The 17,535-nt window shown below is 34.2% G+C and overlaps 1 long non-coding RNA gene across 1 annotated transcript in view; it reads left to right on the plus strand.

Moving 5' to 3' along the window:
- Positions 1-16,115: 16,115 nt before the first annotated feature.
- Positions 16,116-17,535, plus strand: part of LOC150020823 (uncharacterized) — a 53,106-nt gene continuing 51,686 nt past the window's right edge. Inside the window, exon 1 of the long non-coding RNA XR_016510591.1 lies at positions 16,116-16,368. This is a non-coding gene — a long non-coding RNA (uncharacterized LOC150020823). The remainder of the gene's footprint in view (positions 16,369-17,535) is intronic.

The raw sequence follows: 17,535 nt of genomic DNA on the forward strand, positions 1-17,535 counted from the left end.
GGGAATTGAAACAAAGGCAAACTAAACAGGCAACGAGAGTGGAAAAGAACTATAGGTATGGGGAGCATATTGGGGGGAGGTCAGCAGGGAAGGGGAAGTGGGAGAGGGAGGGAGATGATATAGGAATTAAGAAGCATAGTAGGAGGGAATGGAATAGACGGAGAGAGGTTGGGAGGAACTGTATGCACAACTAATGGACATGGACTAAAAGGGGGGGACAACTGGAAGGAGGGGGGCCACCGGGTGGAGGGGAGAAGAGGGAAGGGAAATTGGGACAAATGTAACATTATAATCAATAAAACACATTAAAAAAAAAGAAAAAGAAAAAAAAGAAGGAAATAGACTTACCAAGGCTCAGGAAAAAGCAGGCAGACTGAGAGGGAAGGACCAAGAGCTCACTGAGTGAGCCTAGAGCCATGGAAAATAACTTTGATGGAGTAGGACTGAACTCTGATCAAGGAACTGGCAAAGTGTGCCTGACTGGATTTCTGTATTGATATGGATTAACGACCACTGGGTTTCTTGCCTTCTCTTGCCATTTTGAACAGGAGTGTTTATAGCAGTTATTCAATGCCAGTTTCACCATTTTATTTTGAGTATTTGGAGACCTAAAAATGTATCTCTTCAGATGTGTCACATGCCATCACATCATAAAAAGAGTGCTGAAAGAGCTGTGTAAGAGTGATTGCACATAGGAAGCATAGCCTATACATAGATTTAGATAATTGGATTCTTGACTTTGATCTGATACAATTATGAAGTGAGACTTTTCAGTCTAGGGAAAGGTAATGAATATATTTTCCATGTGAGTGGCATATAAATGTTGTAGCCTAAAGACGAAAATGTGGCAGATTGTATTTTTCAGAGATGGCTTTAACAAGAGCTCCTATCTTAAATGTTTCTTTTTACAATATGACTTTGATACTCCTCCCATCAATAGCTATTACCTTTCTTTGAGTCTGGGTACATTGTGAAAATGCATGCTACATGACTTTTGAGATAAGTTTATGAAGTGTGATACAACTTTCTAGTTTACTTAGAATGTTTGCTCCTAAAACCTAACCTACGTATATGTAATCCTAAGAGACCAATGCAGAGAGGGTCATGTGAAAAAGAATTTAGGATCCTGGCTTACAGCCTTAGCTGAGCTCCCATCTAATTGCCATCACCAACATGGCAGTCATGTGAACAAGCCATCTTAAATCTCTCAGCCCCGAGCTGAACTTACGGCTGATGCTGCAGAGGATATTGCAGAGTTGTGAGCAAAATAAAGTAATTGTGTGATTTAAGCCACTACATTTTGGAGTGGTTTGTTACATAATATAGACAACTCATACAACATTGAACACAAAATAAAATAAAACATCTAACTTGTCCTCTGAAGCCCTGTATGATCTAGTTTCTACCTGTTCCCCAACCTCATGCCATACTATTTATTGTCCACTGTGCTCTCTTTGTTCCAATCACAATGACTCTTCTGTTTTCTACAATCTAGCTAGCTCCTGTTTTAGACTTTGTCATTGTCACTCCCCTGATAATATTTTGTAATTCAGGGTGAAGTTTATGGATTTACCAAGAACTCCAGCTCATTTATATATTTATTTTTATCCTGACATTATCTATCTATCTATCATCTATCTATTCATCTCTATCCATCTATCTATCATCTATCTTATATCTTATCTTTCCCAGTACTAGAACAAGCTCCAAGAGAATAAGGGCATTGCTTTTTTTGTTGTTGTTATTATTGTTATTGTTCTGTTTTATTTTTTCTCTGTCTCTATTACCTTGGCATATAGTAGGTACACTACAAACATATATTGAGATAATGAAAACCCATTATATTGACTTAGAAAAATGTTCACTGTTTTGTGATAGTGTGAAAAATAAGTTTATTTCTATACAATTTGAATAATCTCTAAGTTCTTCTATGTCAAAAGTAGCATGAAATAAGAATATTTTCAGATAAAACTAGATATATTTAATTACTTGATTTTTTCCGTTGATATAAATATTTTACTTTCTGTGATACAAAAATATAATTTTGAATTTTTCCTTTTTAATATCATGTTTGGAGTTTAGTGTTAAGCTATTTAAAAATTCTTTTCTGGAGAGGAAACATGTTCAAGTAATAGTCAATAAAAGAAAATACTTAATTTCCAGGAATATGGGATATGGATCCTGGCATAATAATGATACAGTTTTATATCTAATCAATTTGTAAAATAGAAAAAATGATTTTAATTTATTTAGTTGAAATCTATTTTTTTTTTGCACTCCAAAATCTAGGTAAATAAGTACACAGATGTTGTTAGAATAATCTTCCTCACCTAAAATTAGTCATCCTTTCAGCGTTCTAAAAAAAGTAAGAAGAATTGCTCTAGTGACTTTCTTCCTAGGGTGGAATAGTAAGCTAAAGTCTCATTAGCATCTAACCGTGAAAAAAAATCAGAGGGCCTATTTATATCATAACAGAATATTTGCAGCTTTCCTCAGTGTTTCTTGGGATTTTCTTAGGTATAGTCTTAATGAGAGATGTACACCAAGTCCTTCAAAATTGAACAGCATAAAAAGGAAGTCACAGCTCTAGGTCCTCAGACAATCTTCTGCTATGACCTACATCCCTGTTCTGAACAACCTCTATTATTGGTTCTTGCACAAGAGTCTTTTGGGATTAGTCATTGTAGATGTTAATTGGCTATTACTTCCTGTTCATTTTCTTACTTCTTGTTAAGAGTGAGAGGTTGAACCATTAATAGATTTTACATTTATGTCTCATTCAATTAGCAAAATCATAATGTAATTCCACTTAAGTACAAACACAGTAACAGCAATCATTACTTAATTCTAATTCCTAATTCACAATAAATAAGTCAGCTCATGCTTATACCAACAAATTTCCAATGCACATAAATGATAGCATATTGATTTTATCACAGTGCTTAACTCTCCCTGATGAGCAAAAATATTATATTTACTTATGCTTATCTTTCAGTTTCACAAGACACTGCATTAATTTCCATACTATTTCCTTAAGCATTACATACAGTCACTTTCTCCATCACCTGCTTCCCATGTTGCCTCCTTATCTTTTCCTTTAGACTCCTGCTTGACCTTGTTTCTCTGTTAGTGACAGCTCCTTTGGTGATCTAGCTTCCTTCACTTTTCTTACCTTCAGATAATCGCACAGTATCTTTCATCATTCTCCACATATATTATTTGCCTTATGCCATATTATATTTGCAAAATACATAAAAGATTGGTAGTATTTTTATTTTATAGTTGATGAAACTGAACTGTAGAAGATAAATGACTCCCCAGAGGCCATGATTTGTGAGCCTTGTAGTGGGTTTAATGGGAAGAGAGTAGAGGTAAAATGCCAGAATAGAGAAGGTAGAGAGGGCTGAGATGAGTGATGGAGACCTAAGAAAGAGGGAGTTAAATGGTCCAGGGCATAAAATGACCTAAGGCCCAGTAGAAATAAGGAGAGGGATAGACCTTAAAATTTATGATCCCTCTCCTCTGATAACTTCAAAGTGCAGATAAATTTGAAATCTCTATCAGCTCATTGTATGGGGATGGATTAAATATATATTACAGAATATTTACTGCTTCTTGACTTCCAAAATTCAAAAAATTTCTAAAATGTTGAGAGAAAAAAATACCATATAAGTTGACATTTCTCTTTATTCCTCCAAATACATTTTATAACCCTGCCCAGGCTCTGTAGCTTCAGCTTCACTGGAGGGAACACTCCAGCGTCATCGCAAGATGTCGATTCAACACGGGAGGAGACAGATACCGTGTCACTCCCGAGTCGGACTGCACAGCCATTCTCGGCGGTGCAGATAGACTCTTAGGAAGCTACACCATCGTCTCTCGAGACGGACGGCTGCCGACGACATTTTATAAACTCAATTTTCTATATTATTTACTCTTATCTACCTAGCATGATATTGTTCAACTGACACATTTTATTTATTAATCATTAATCACACATATTTTATTGGCTTAATATTATGCATTTATTATACTTCCTTGTTTGGGAAGAAAAGTGACTTCAATAAAGATTATGGTTTCTAGTATTAGTACCTGCATGAATATATCATTAACAGTAGAATTACAGGCTGCTATTATTATACTTTCTCAAAATTTATTAGCTTTCCTCTCTGTTAGTCTTAAGGTTGGGTCTCTGCACAACCTTTTCTTCTTTCTTGCTTCCAGGACCAATGTGAACCGTTGCAGGGTGCATATAGGATGAACATTCAAGGAATTCCCTGGCATTCAGAAGTATACAAGCTGCAAAAGTCTATTGAATGGTTCTGCATCAGTTTCATATACCAGAATTTATATTAGTGTCCTCAGCAGAACATACTCTAAAAAGGAAAAACAAATGTATACCTACTAATCAACAGAAGATTTATTTCAAGGGTGTCTACAATGACACAAGCTGTGTTGTAAATGCTGGGAACTCAAAAGTGAGTAGTACAGACCCCGCCCCACTTTCATGGAGCTTACATTCTAGTATGGGGACTAGCAAGTAATAAAATAAAACAAAACAAAATATTGCGAGTAACAAGTGCTATGAAGGAAAATAAAAAAGGATAATAATATAGACATATACAGATGCTGTTTTAAGACAAACATCTCTCAGGCATGGTGATATAAGCAGAAATGTTACTCTGGAAGAGGATTATGAGTTGGACAAGTGAACCATGTGAGTATGTGGTAGATCACTATCTCAGGATGGGGGAATAGCAAGTGCAAATGCCCTGAGACAAGTGTGTACTCGGAGTACTTATGGGATAGCAAGGAAAACATTGTGGCTGGGGTGTGGTGGGCAGCGAATAAAATTAGAGAAAACAGAGACACAGAGAAAGCTAGGCATAAGGCCAAGTAGTGACTTATAGGTAAAATAAGACTGAAGAATTTATTTTAAGTGCGACAGGAAATTGTGGAAAGGATTTGAGTAGAAAAATAACATTATCTGATTTGCCACTTAATAGTGTCATTCTTGTTGCTATTGGAAAAAAATAGATTGAGAAATGAAAGATAGTAAGTAATGAAGCTACAGAAATTGTCTTAGATATGATGGTAACTTCAATTGGGTTGTTGGTGGTGGTGGAGGTGAGAAGAGTGAAAATAAAAACATATTCATAGGAGCTCTGATTACCTTTGCAACTAATACTATGTGATTATATATGAGGTTTGAGAGATAAAAAAGAATGAAATGTGATTGCAATGTTTTAATCCTGAGCAAGTGGATAAGTGGTGGAGCCATTTCCTTTCATATGAAACATTGGAAAACAAGAGATTGAGACAGAAAATAATAGAAATAAAGATAGATTATGCTTGGAATGTTGAGTTGAGGTATATAAAGACATTCAGTTAGAGATTATTGGGATTTATATTGGGTCAATTGCACTAATATAGAATTAGGTGTTTTCAAAAATTCCCTTCCCTGAACGGTTGGTTCTAGACGGGACTTAATCGACATTTTTCAGGAGGTTTGAAAGGCAGAAGTGAAGCAGCAGCCATGTTCCTTTTATTCCCAGAAGCGCAATGAAGAAGATGAGGTTTGTTTGAAGTGCACACATGTGGTCACTTATCTGCTGACTCGCCTTGCTGGTGTGAGGCAGCATCCAACTCTCAGAAGCTTAAGGAGTATTAAAAAAAAAAAGTATAGCTTTTGAGACATATTTTACACTGTTTGCATCATACTGGATAGATGCATAGTGAAAACAAAGCATATCATTTAATAATGTGACAAGGGATTTGCCTTAAGTCATAATTAAAGAACAATACTTGGCCAGAAAGGATAACACTTTTACACAAAGCTTCCATTAGTCCTGAAGCCTGGCAGGTGCTGGCAATGCCTTTAGGAGTCTAGAGTCAGATCTGCTGCAATTTTGCTGGACCGGTTAAAAATAGCCATAGGCCAGACACATGCCATCCATCAGAATTAAGTGAATCACTCAGCACCTGCTTCCTGTACCCTGTCTTCTGTTAGTCCATGTGCTTTCCCAGATACTGACGGGTCCTTGGCCCTTGCTTCTAGGTGTAACAGTGATCTCTGCCCAGGGAAGATGCAATGATCCCTGGAATAAAATACTCAACCTGAGCATACATTTATCATCTCAGAATTGAACTTCCATTACTAATAACAGCTATCCTGTATTGGATCCTCACTCTGTGCCAAGGCCTTGCAACACACATTCCAGATTTTATCTCATTTAATCCTGTCAGTAGGCGTATAAGGTAGGGTTTAGTATCATTCCTATCTTGTATTTGAATAAATTTAGCTGTAAAAAAATTAAGTGCATTGTTAAGGTCTCACAGTAAATGGCAGAACAATAAAGACCCAGTCAAGCACCACCTGCTATTAATGCCTCACCTGACTTACTATGTTAAATTGCTTCCATGGGCTAAGAAGGAGCTTATTAAAAGCTTATTTGTTGCAGAGATTTCTGGGAGTGTGTGATTGGCTATATTGAAACTAAACTCTGATATGGGCACTGGATTCTTTGAAATCTTGAAGGAAAAAGTAGAATGTGCAGTAACTCTTGTAGTATTTCAAAGGAAACAAGATTCTGTCTTGAAATAGAGATAACAGATATATCTTTAAGACAGACTCTAATTCTTGAAAAATCACTTTAATAAACCATATAACTAGGTAAATAAAAAGCCAACTCCACTATCAGAAAAGCTATTCTAGGTTCTTCATTATAAGCAATAAAAATGTTTTGTATACTAATAAAAAATATACTCACTCTTATACAATTCTGTAGACGGACACCTGATTTCTTTGTTCAAGGAATGTGACTTGACTGTTCTAAAAACAACAACTTGTCCAGTGGAGAATTCTGAGCATTTGCTGATGGAAAATTGGAAGCTGAGTACCAAAAGACAATGGAGATGTTTTGCTGCAAGGTAACACAGGTGAGCTATGGAACTGGAGCAATGGCAACTGGAACAAACAGGCAAAAGTACAATCCACTGGGAAGCTGTTACCATCATAACCATGTATGTACTGAAAACATACAGCCACAAATTATATAAGCAAAACAATTAGAAATCTTATTTCAGAAAATAATAGATTAAAAGATTTCCAGTAAACAGGGAATATCAAATTTTCTTCTTAAATACTCATAAAATATTATTAGTAAAAATTAATAAAATACAAACAAAATTCATGTATGTTGTTAATAGAAAAAAACAATAAAATTAGTTTAAAAGCAAAAATAGCCAATATGAATCTTTTAGAAATAAAACTAATAACTTTTCTTTATTATTTGTGTTCAAGAGGAAATCAAACTGAAATTATAGATGATTTGGTAATGAAAATCACTACATATCAAATGGCATATAAAAATCATCTTTAAAAGAAATTTCGTAGTAGTAAGTGAATTTTTTAAACAAGCCTGGCAATAAATAAAACTTGTGTTCCCCTTAAGAAGGTAGCAAAGCAACAAAATACATCCTTAAAATGTTGAGAATCAAAACCCACACAATTTTGGTCACTATGTTAAATAAAACTGGATCTAAACATACTTCTTGTCCCTCTATTAAACGAGACTGGTAAAAAGCAAAAATAAGTAGATTACTTGACCTAGGAAAGACAGGTAAGACTATTAACCAATTAAAGTAGCTTTTTAAATAAAACTAATGGCTTATTGATCAAGACTCATTTTAAGACCCTCACTTCATGGTGACCATCAATCCAAAACTATTATTTTTAACCAGTTTCTTCTCTGGCAAAACCCACTTTTAACTTATTCAGGCCGGGTACTAAAACCTAATAAACATGTCTTTCTCCCTCTGACTTTTCCTTTCTAAGACACTGAAATAATGCTATAGCAAGGTGGTATTCTTTGCTTCCTTCAGGCTAATAAACTTAGCTTTGGTTGATAAATAATATTTTTGAAGGAATTTTTAAAAAGTCATCTGGAGGAAAAGAACAAAATCAATAAATATAAAACAGTATTTAAATGAGAGAGAGTGACAAATCTTTTTCACAGAAAATCTCAAAGTAATATATTGAGATACTCATTCTCCTGGAGGTGGAGCTAATTCTTGTACTTTCCCTTCATCTCTACTCTTGAAGATGGGCTAGATTTGCTGATATTCACAAAAGACTTGTGTAAGAAAAGTGAACATGGTAAATTTACAGTGGAGAAAACTGGTAAACCCTTACTTTAACCAAATGATGAAGTTTAACATCAACAGCGATGCCGTGAACAGTTCATCAACCCCTCATGTGCCGGGATGAGGTCAGTGTTCTTCTCAAAATGCTATAGCCCCAATATAATCACGAGAAAGGTAGAAGACCCATATTTGGGGCCATTCAACAGGATACCTCACCAGTGCACCTCAAGATTTTCAAGGTCCTGAAAATCAGTGAAGACTAAAAAACCGTCACAGATCAGAGGACACACTGGGAATGTGGGACACCTGTATGTGATGGGGCAGCCTGATTTGAATCTCGGAACAGTAAGAGGGAACTGAAGGAAAACTGATGAAATCCAAGTAAGTCTAAATTTAGTTATAGCAGTGTTCAAAAAAACAAATTATTGAGACTGAAAGCAAAAGAATATTTAGTGAATAATAGAGAAACACAACCAATAATCTGATTAAAAACAAAGCAAAAAAATTTATTAGTACTTAAAAAGATTCAGAGTCAGTTTAAAATTGACTCTATCAGACATTTTATTCTACATAGTTGAAAATTTAAATAAAATAAAATTTTCTTAAAAAAGCATTTAAAATACCAGAACTTAATCAAATATATTGCAAAGGCCATGTAATCAGTAACTAGATTTAAATAAAATGGTATAAAATCCTACCATCAGTAAAGGGTAGAATATTTGATTTCTACACAGAAAATATAAACTTTTCAAATAAAGCATTATTAGAACTAGTTGGTATTAGTACTAATATATGCATAGTTTTATTTTTTTACATGTATGATGGTAAAGCAATGTTAGGAGAAAATATATACTTAATAAAAACTACAAAATATGTAAAAATTCTATAAACATTAAATACTTAAAATTTTTGTAAAAAAAACACACAAACTTTTATTTAAGCATTAAAATAAAACATGCAAAAACATAAGGATACTGATACATTCCAAATGAATCTATACATTGAATACAACTTAATCACAATCATAAACAATTCAGCATGAAAATCTGTTCTTTATTTTCAGTTTATCTGGAAGAGTGACTGTGTAAGGAAAACCATAAATATGCTGAAAGGTGGGAAATAAATTACTCAAAGTGGTAGAGTGTCTCTGACAGAGAGCAAACATGCTCTATAGTGATAGTAATTAAAACAAGAGGAAAGACAGTGCATGTATATGTATTGGAGGTACACAATTTGCATAAAGATGCTAAGGATATTCTGGAAAGGAAAACACTGACTTAAGATCCTGGTCTCTGAAATTTGAAAAAGAGGAACTCACATGGCCCTGACCAGGTTCTCTTTAGCAGAGAAATCATAAGAAGCCATAGATGGGAACATATCAGGAGTGAAAGTGGCATTATCTCCAAAACCTCAGGGTTGTTTACTGGTCAGAACTGGCTCAATGCTATGTGTGAATGAAATAGAAAGGTCATTCAGATCCAGTCAAGTTGACACTGTGGCTGTGGTATTTGTCAGGGTTCTTCAGAGAAACACAGCCAACAGGCAATTTAGCACGGAAATTGGTTAGCAATTCCCAAAGTTTAACTAGAAGAGTAAATGTGTAAGGAGAATCAAGATTATGCTGAAATGTTGGAAATGCTTAATGATGATGTTATTTTGCATAAACTAAATCTGTGCTTGCAGCATAAAAATGGCATTACCTGATGTAACACAGGGCCTTTTGAGTTTGGAATATGGCCCTACTGGACCCCATGTGATGACTCACTTCTTCCTATATTTTTCTCCATTCATGTTACCATGAAATCTCTGTTGGATGGGAAAAGATAAAGCATCATGCCTTGGTCTTTATAGCTCAGTTGATTGGAGTGTTGTCCCATATACCAGAAGGCTGTAGATTCGATACCCACTCAGGTCGCTTATGGGAGGCAATCAATTGATGTTTCTCTCTCATATTGATGTTTATCTCTCTCTCTCTTTTCCTCCCTCTTCTTCTCTTTATAAAATCTATAAAACATATTTTAATTCTTTTAAAAGAAAATATTAGCATCATTTGACATGACTTCTTAAGTAAGCTTATTATAAATGGAGAAAGAACATATAGTAGATGTTCTAAAACTACCTCTATTTTCTTCTCACTTTCTCAGGGTCATTAAAGTAGTCCCTTATGACATCAACTCATTTCCAAACTTATATGCAACATAGGCACTGAAATTCCCTGGCAGTCCTTGTTTATAATGACCATCCAGGTAACCTGATATGAATATATGACTGAAAGGAAGACAAAAATTAAAGTATTTTCATTAAGAACTTATAATTACCAGAAGATATTTGTACACCTTTATTTTGTTTAAGAAATATCAACCCACAGCAAAAGTGAAAACATTTTAAAAGAACAGAAGTACAGGTTTTCCTCAATTTGTTCATATAGTAAAGAAAAGATGAGATATGCTATAATGGTATTTAATACTGAAGCAGGTTTTATTACAGACAAATAAAACTTGAGCAGAGAGTCAAAAAAGGCCTCTCTAATTTAACAGAGTTCACCATCCTATAAGCAACTTAAAAATTTAAGAAAATAAATACATTAATAGTCAATTCTGCATAATATAGAATTATGAAGGAATTTATCAGAATATGGAAGATATGTTTTCAGTATGGGAAATGCTCATAGCCAACCACAAATAAAAACAAAAGTTACTACAGCAAATACTTATATAGTATAAGATTCTGAGTCTGTTTATGGATAACTGCCAAAGCAAGTGGTAAAAAATAATAAATACTTTAAAAATGCTGAAGGAGTTTGATTAATTAGAGGAAATTATATGATATAAGGTTCAGGAATTTGCTGTAGTGAATATTTTATAATAATGGACAATAGTCAAATTCTGATCACTATAACTTAACCACATTCATATAGAAAAAACAAAAACAAAAAACTAGCCAAATTATGATATTTCATCAAAAAATGGTATATCAAATTTTAATTTCACTTAGACACACTTTGATACTTGTTTACACTTTTACAGAGAATTATTTTCTACATATGATTATAGAATTACTAAAACAATTAAGAAATTATGATCCTTCTGGATAATTCACCTTTGATTTGAACAAGTTCCAGGTACCAACAGTCTCTACTGTTTAACCAACTGTTCTAGAACAGACCATGGGATTTGCCTGGGGTGATGATGACTGAGGACGATGACTTGGACTCAATTCTAGGTTACTTTTACTTTGACTTTCTCCCAAGGAAGCCAATAAACAGAGTGGCTGAAGTAATAAAATAAGAAAGTAGGCGTGTGCTGTCCACACCCCCACTCTTACTACGGATTTCTGGACCCAAAGGTAGGTAGGACAAAAGTCATGTCCAGCTTGAAGCAGCTAGGGGAGCACGAGACGTTTGCCCGTTGTCCTTTATAAGATTATAAAGGGTCTTAAGTCTGAGAGGGTGGAATTGTAACAGAGTGGGGGTCCAAACCCCAAAAATAAAAAAAAATAAATTAATTAAACAAAAACAAACAAACAAAAAGAAAGTAGGTGTGTGGATGCAATGGCATGCTTTGACCCTTAAACATCACCCAGTTACTTCAGGTTGGTGGTCTTAGCAAATCATTGGAAATGCAATGTGGCTGAGTCAGAGCGTGGGTCTGTGAGCTCACAACCTTTTATGTTCCCAACAGTCATATTAACATCCAGAAGAAATTTACATTACCTTAAAAGGTAATAACTCTTATCATTTTAAAGTCTGCATTCCCATGTCATCTCTGCAAAGCCTAGAAGACTCATGTTTATGACCACTTAGCCATAGTGGGGCTTATCATACCAATAATATTCTGCTTTTCTCCGTACTAGTACATGAAAAAATTGCTTCCTGAAGCAAAGGGAAAACACAGATATAAGAAAAAAGAAAAATGAGAGAGAAAAAATCATGACATTTTGAAATCATTATTTTGATAAAAATAAACTTAGGCTATTTTCCTATTATAGGACACTCCACAAGGATTTTTTATCTTCAAATTTTATTAGCAGTGTCCACAATATACTCAGAAATTTTAGTATACAAATAAATGTTAACACAAATGCCATAATGGCACACTCATATCATGATATGATATATGAGCTTCATCTGATATGGTAGCATCTTTTATATTTCCCCTTTCTCTCAGAATAGACTGTGGCACATTATAAAATAGATTCCCTTTAGTTCATGACTTGTTCAGTTGCAAATTCATGTAAACTACAGGATCAGTTTGGCACCTGCTGTGATCATGAGTCTACTGCTGTTTCTCTAATCAGAAAACATTCCTATTAGATAAACCATCTGGCTTGAAAAGCATCCCTTTTGCATTCAAAATGGTTTTGTTAGAATTCAGCCAAAGTATATTTTTAAAGGAAAGATGTGTCAGCAAGATCAGTCTGTTTACTAATGGAACAGTCCTCTCTTAAAATACCGTTTATGGAAAAAAAGCCATAGAATGAAAACATCACACAACATGAATATGTTCTAATACATGTGAAAATGTGGGTGGTGGCAATCTTTGGCTAGGGCCATCCACTGAAATCTGTTGAAATATAATCAGAGGTAGTCATCATCTAAACAGAGTCAACTAAATTGCATGTTATTCTGATTACAATAATTTTCATTGAAGTGCGGAGAATGTTGCTTCGTGACCGTCAGTATTACTTGTAGGTAGTAGGGTGCTACTTGGTTATTGACTGAATCATGTTTATTTTTGTGAAGGTGAGTAATTTTTATTTATATTCAAATTATTCAGGCTATATACATTTTATATAAGTTAAATAACAGAAAAATGTAATTCTACATTAGAAATAATTAATAGAAACCTAAAATATATAGCTTTAATATTTTGAGTGAATTTTGAGCACCTACTAACAGGAAAAAATAAAATAGTGAAGCATGAGTGTTTTAAAGTAAAACTTCACACTCTCAAGGAAAAATGTGGAGACTAAAAAATGCTACTCTTCAATCTTTTCAATTAATGTGTTTATCAATATTTCAATGTATGCACATACTTGGCAATGTTTTCTTAGTTACATCTCACAAAAAATAAAGACATGGTTCTTGCCTTCAATGAACGTGCATCTATTTGAAGAAGCAAGACTAATAGATAAAATAACAGCCTAGTCATGGAATAGTGCCTGTGGGATTTTGAGATTCAGTTGAAAATATCATAAAGTTAATAAAAGGGAAAATCAGAATGGTGGACGTAAATTTTAGAATTTTTTTGATGGTACCATTGGTGTTAGAAGGCAAGAAACTTGAAGAGAATACAAATAAAAGGGCAGAAGTGTAGAATACAGGTAAAATGAACTTTTATATAGTATGTAACAGGATTTGAATTGAATATGTCAAGTTTAAGGTATTGAAATCTATCCAGAGTCCTTGTAATGTGAGTTAAATAACGTAATATTTTGCCATACAAATCAATACCCTCATTTTTTTTGTTTTTATTTTATCGACTGAACTGAAAGCTCCTTGTCCACAGGGCATATACAGGGTGGGCAAAATGTAGGTTTATAGTTGTGAGTATGTAAGACACACAGTTTATTCTTGTGTTATTATTTTTAATTATTATATTATTTTTAATACAAACCATTGTAAATCTACTTTTCCCCAACCCTGAATTGCATCTATAGCATATAGTGACTTATGATGCCTTGAACATTGTGGCACTCACATGATACTTTTTCAGAAAATGAATGTTTATATGGGTACATAATAAATGCTGGCCATGTTTGTTTTGTTTTGATTTTTAATAGCATTTTTATTGTCAATGTCTGAATTAATTATCAAGTAACTTAGTTGAATGAGTGTAAAGACATGATTTTTTCTAAAGTAAAAATATGTATAAATATCAAATTGGAGGATCCTGGAAAATCTTAACCACCTCCTCAAACTGCCTACTTCATCCTACCTTGTTACCATTTCCTTTTTTTTTTTTTTTTTTTTAAATTTTAGGGTTTTGAAATCCAACTATTTAAATCATTCTTTTGGAAAATACAACAGATGTGAAATCATTGTCTCCAGGAGACTACCAAGAACACTCTTTATATTTTTGGAATTGTTATGTATTATCTGGATCTAGAAATAGGTATTGGAATACTTTGTCATCACACTGTTTTCTATTGAGAATGGATACTCAACCAAAAAAAAAAAAAACAAAAAACAAAAAAACAAACTGTTTCTGATAGACATACAGGTTAATAAAACTGACATAGGTCATTTATCAATTATTTATGTATGCCCGGTACTATGCCAAGTGGTTATATATTCATGTGTTATGATTTATTTCTTCTTATACACTTATGGTATATTTTTAGAAAAGGAAACTGTCACGGAGAGATTCAGAAGCCTCTGCAATGCCATAGAACAGGGCCCATGAATGTAATCACTCAGCCTCTGCATGCACACTAATGCCAATCCTGAAACAAAGGATGATGTGGATGACTCCTCGTGTTGGTTTTATTGTTCTGGTTGATATTTTCCAGATCTAGTGAACTTTTAAATAAGGATGCTGTTCAGTAAAGTATAAACATTAAAGTTGTTGAAGTGAAAAGCAAATAAGTGTTATCACTGGAAGAATGAGAATCCAGTTTGATGCAAGATTTCTTGAAAGTGGTCTGTAAACCCAGAAGTGTGGCCCTAATTCATGGCATCTGAATCAGTGATATTCAAGCTTCAATGGCTTGTTGACTACTCACAAGAATATGCTATTGAATTCTTCTGACCTTGCCAAAAAGAAATAGACCAAACATGAAAATGCTCATGAATTAGCAAGTGAATAATGATACGTTTTGATCACTGTTATGTATTTGTGGTTTTAATCACTGCGGATTTCCATGCAATCACAAGCAGAATAGTTAGCAGTTAGCATCACAGTCTCTAATATCTGTGCCTGATTTTGAATCCCACATCTGTTACTTTTTAGCTGTAGGACCTAGGATAAGCCACTTATCATCTTTGTGCCTCAGTTTTTTATCAAGGGTAGATTTGAAGCTTAAATGAGTTAAGTACTTAAGCACTTAGAACAGTGTCTGACATACGGGGAGAATTTAGTATTGTTAGTCACTGTTAATAGGAGTTTTATGTAGACACTCTTAAATGAGGTAGGTAGATATACTTGTTACTTGAAATTCTGTTAAGTTCCATCTCTCCCCATCCCATGCTGCCCCATACTAAGATTCTTATCCACCTCCCAGTTTAGAATCAACAGTTCCAGCAAAAAATCTTACTTACATGACTATCTCACAAATGTTAATGATGTGGAGGAAGAAAAAGATTAGAAGCATTGATTTAAGTAGGGTTGGATCACATGATCTTAACTTTCTCAATAATATCGTTCTTCACTCAGGTTTTTGACTTGCTTTATGAAAAAAGCTTTGGATTTTGTTATGGAATGTAATCCTTAACAGTGAGTATAATATCAACTCCAAGTGCTCTTGATATGAATCTCCAAGTGAGAAGCTGCTTACATAGCAAATTTCCAGGAATAAAATATACCTCTCTTTAGGAATTGGAATTCAGTGTTCTCATGTCGTTGACAAAAGCTTCATGTAACCGACTTTCTTCTTGCCTTTAATGATATGCAAAAACAGTGAGTATGCATGATTTTCAATATAATAGATAAAAGATGTAAGCTGTAACACATAATCTTCTGTAACAAAAGCAAGCCCCCAAGAGATGGCACTTACAGTATTATTTTGTGGTCACACTTGTTTACTTACATTATCACAAAAGAAGCTGTCAATAAGTTTACACCCACCTATTGGATGGCATATTTTCATATTTAGTTCCTCAAAGATTTTATGAGTTTTTGTTGTTGGTTGAATTGTGTTCCCCCAAAAGGAAGCTGAATTTCTAAGCACTAGTATTTATGACCATGGCCTTATTTGAAAATAAAGCCTTTGCAGATACAATTGAGTTAAGATATGGTCGTAGTGGATTAAGGTAGGCCCTAAATTCAATGATGGATGCTCTTATATACAGGCAGAGGCAGACTTGGACACACACACTCGGGAAGAAGATAGCCATGTGAAGTTGGAGGCAGAAATTGGAGAGATGCAGCTACATTCAAAAAACGCCAAGGGTTACCCATAACCATTGGAAGTGAGGAAGAGGCAAGAAAGGATTCTTCCCAGGAGCCTTCAGAGAGAGAGCATGACCAGCTACATCTGGATTTCAGACTTCTAGCCTCCAGAACTGTAAGAGAATACATTTCTTTTGCTTTATGCCAGCAGTTTTTGGTGATTTGTTGTGGCAGCCATAGGAAACTAATAACAATCTGCATCATTCACAATACTCCAACCACAATGGCCTTCTTTTAGATTCTCACACATATCAAGTATTTTCCTCTCCATGTCAGCTTAATTTAATTCCTACATAAAAATAATATTGGATATTTTTCTTTATTATTTTTTCTATGAGTTTATTTTTTGATCTTTTGCCCCTAGAATACAAACTGTGTGAGAAAAAGAGTTCTATGTATTTGTTCAGTACCAAGAATAGAGTCTGGTGCATATGGGCATTCAATAAAGATTTACTGAATGAATAAGTCATATTTTTTTGATCCCTTGAAACAGAATACTGTGATGTCGGAAGACAAGGTTCTGAAATATGTTAGTTTCATATAAATGGATACTGTAGATCTCTATGAGCATGGCATTTATTATATTTCTATTTTTTTCCATTTTAGTTAGTAAAAGTTGACTTGAAAAATTATTTCATATATATCACTTTATATCTGAATAAGTAGAAAATATTGCTACTGTGTGGTTACTCTTAATTTTTCCAAGTTAGCTACTGAGAGGAAAACAAACTGTTAGAAGATTTTCCTTCTTTTAGACAACAACTTTCTAAAGAGAGTAGTTGATGTATTCTGCGGTGTTCAGGTAACTTGTCGACAATACAAAGGACAGCCTGATTTGCTCTTACTTGATGATCCCAATGTAGTTAGGCCAGATGCATGGAAATGTAACAGTGCTTAAGAAAGAAGATAATGGGTTGGATGGAACTGAGAACTACTCTAACTTCCTCTCTGGGTCGTGTTTTTCATAAGTATTTCCAACACTAATAACCTCTTCTGTTTGATAACTTTGGTGAAATTTTTGCCTACATTTTTATACAGCGTGGCATTAGCGACCACCCTAAAATGTTCTGGACTCTTTAGATAATTTTTTCTTTTCTTTTTTTTTACTTTTCAACATATATATATATATATATATTTTTGCTTTTCTATTACAGTTGTCCCATTTTTCCCCCATTGCTCCCCCAGACCCAGCCCACATCTTCTCCCACAGTCAATCTCTACCTCGTTGCACATGTCCATGGGTCATTTATACCAGTTCTTTTACTAAACCCTTCCCCTACTT

This window comes from Furipterus horrens, unplaced genomic scaffold (assembly GCF_987537825.1).
Source record: "Furipterus horrens unplaced genomic scaffold, mFurHor1.1.pri manual_scaffold_1, whole genome shotgun sequence".
In the NCBI taxonomy this organism is placed as follows: domain Eukaryota; kingdom Metazoa; phylum Chordata; class Mammalia; order Chiroptera; family Furipteridae; genus Furipterus; species Furipterus horrens.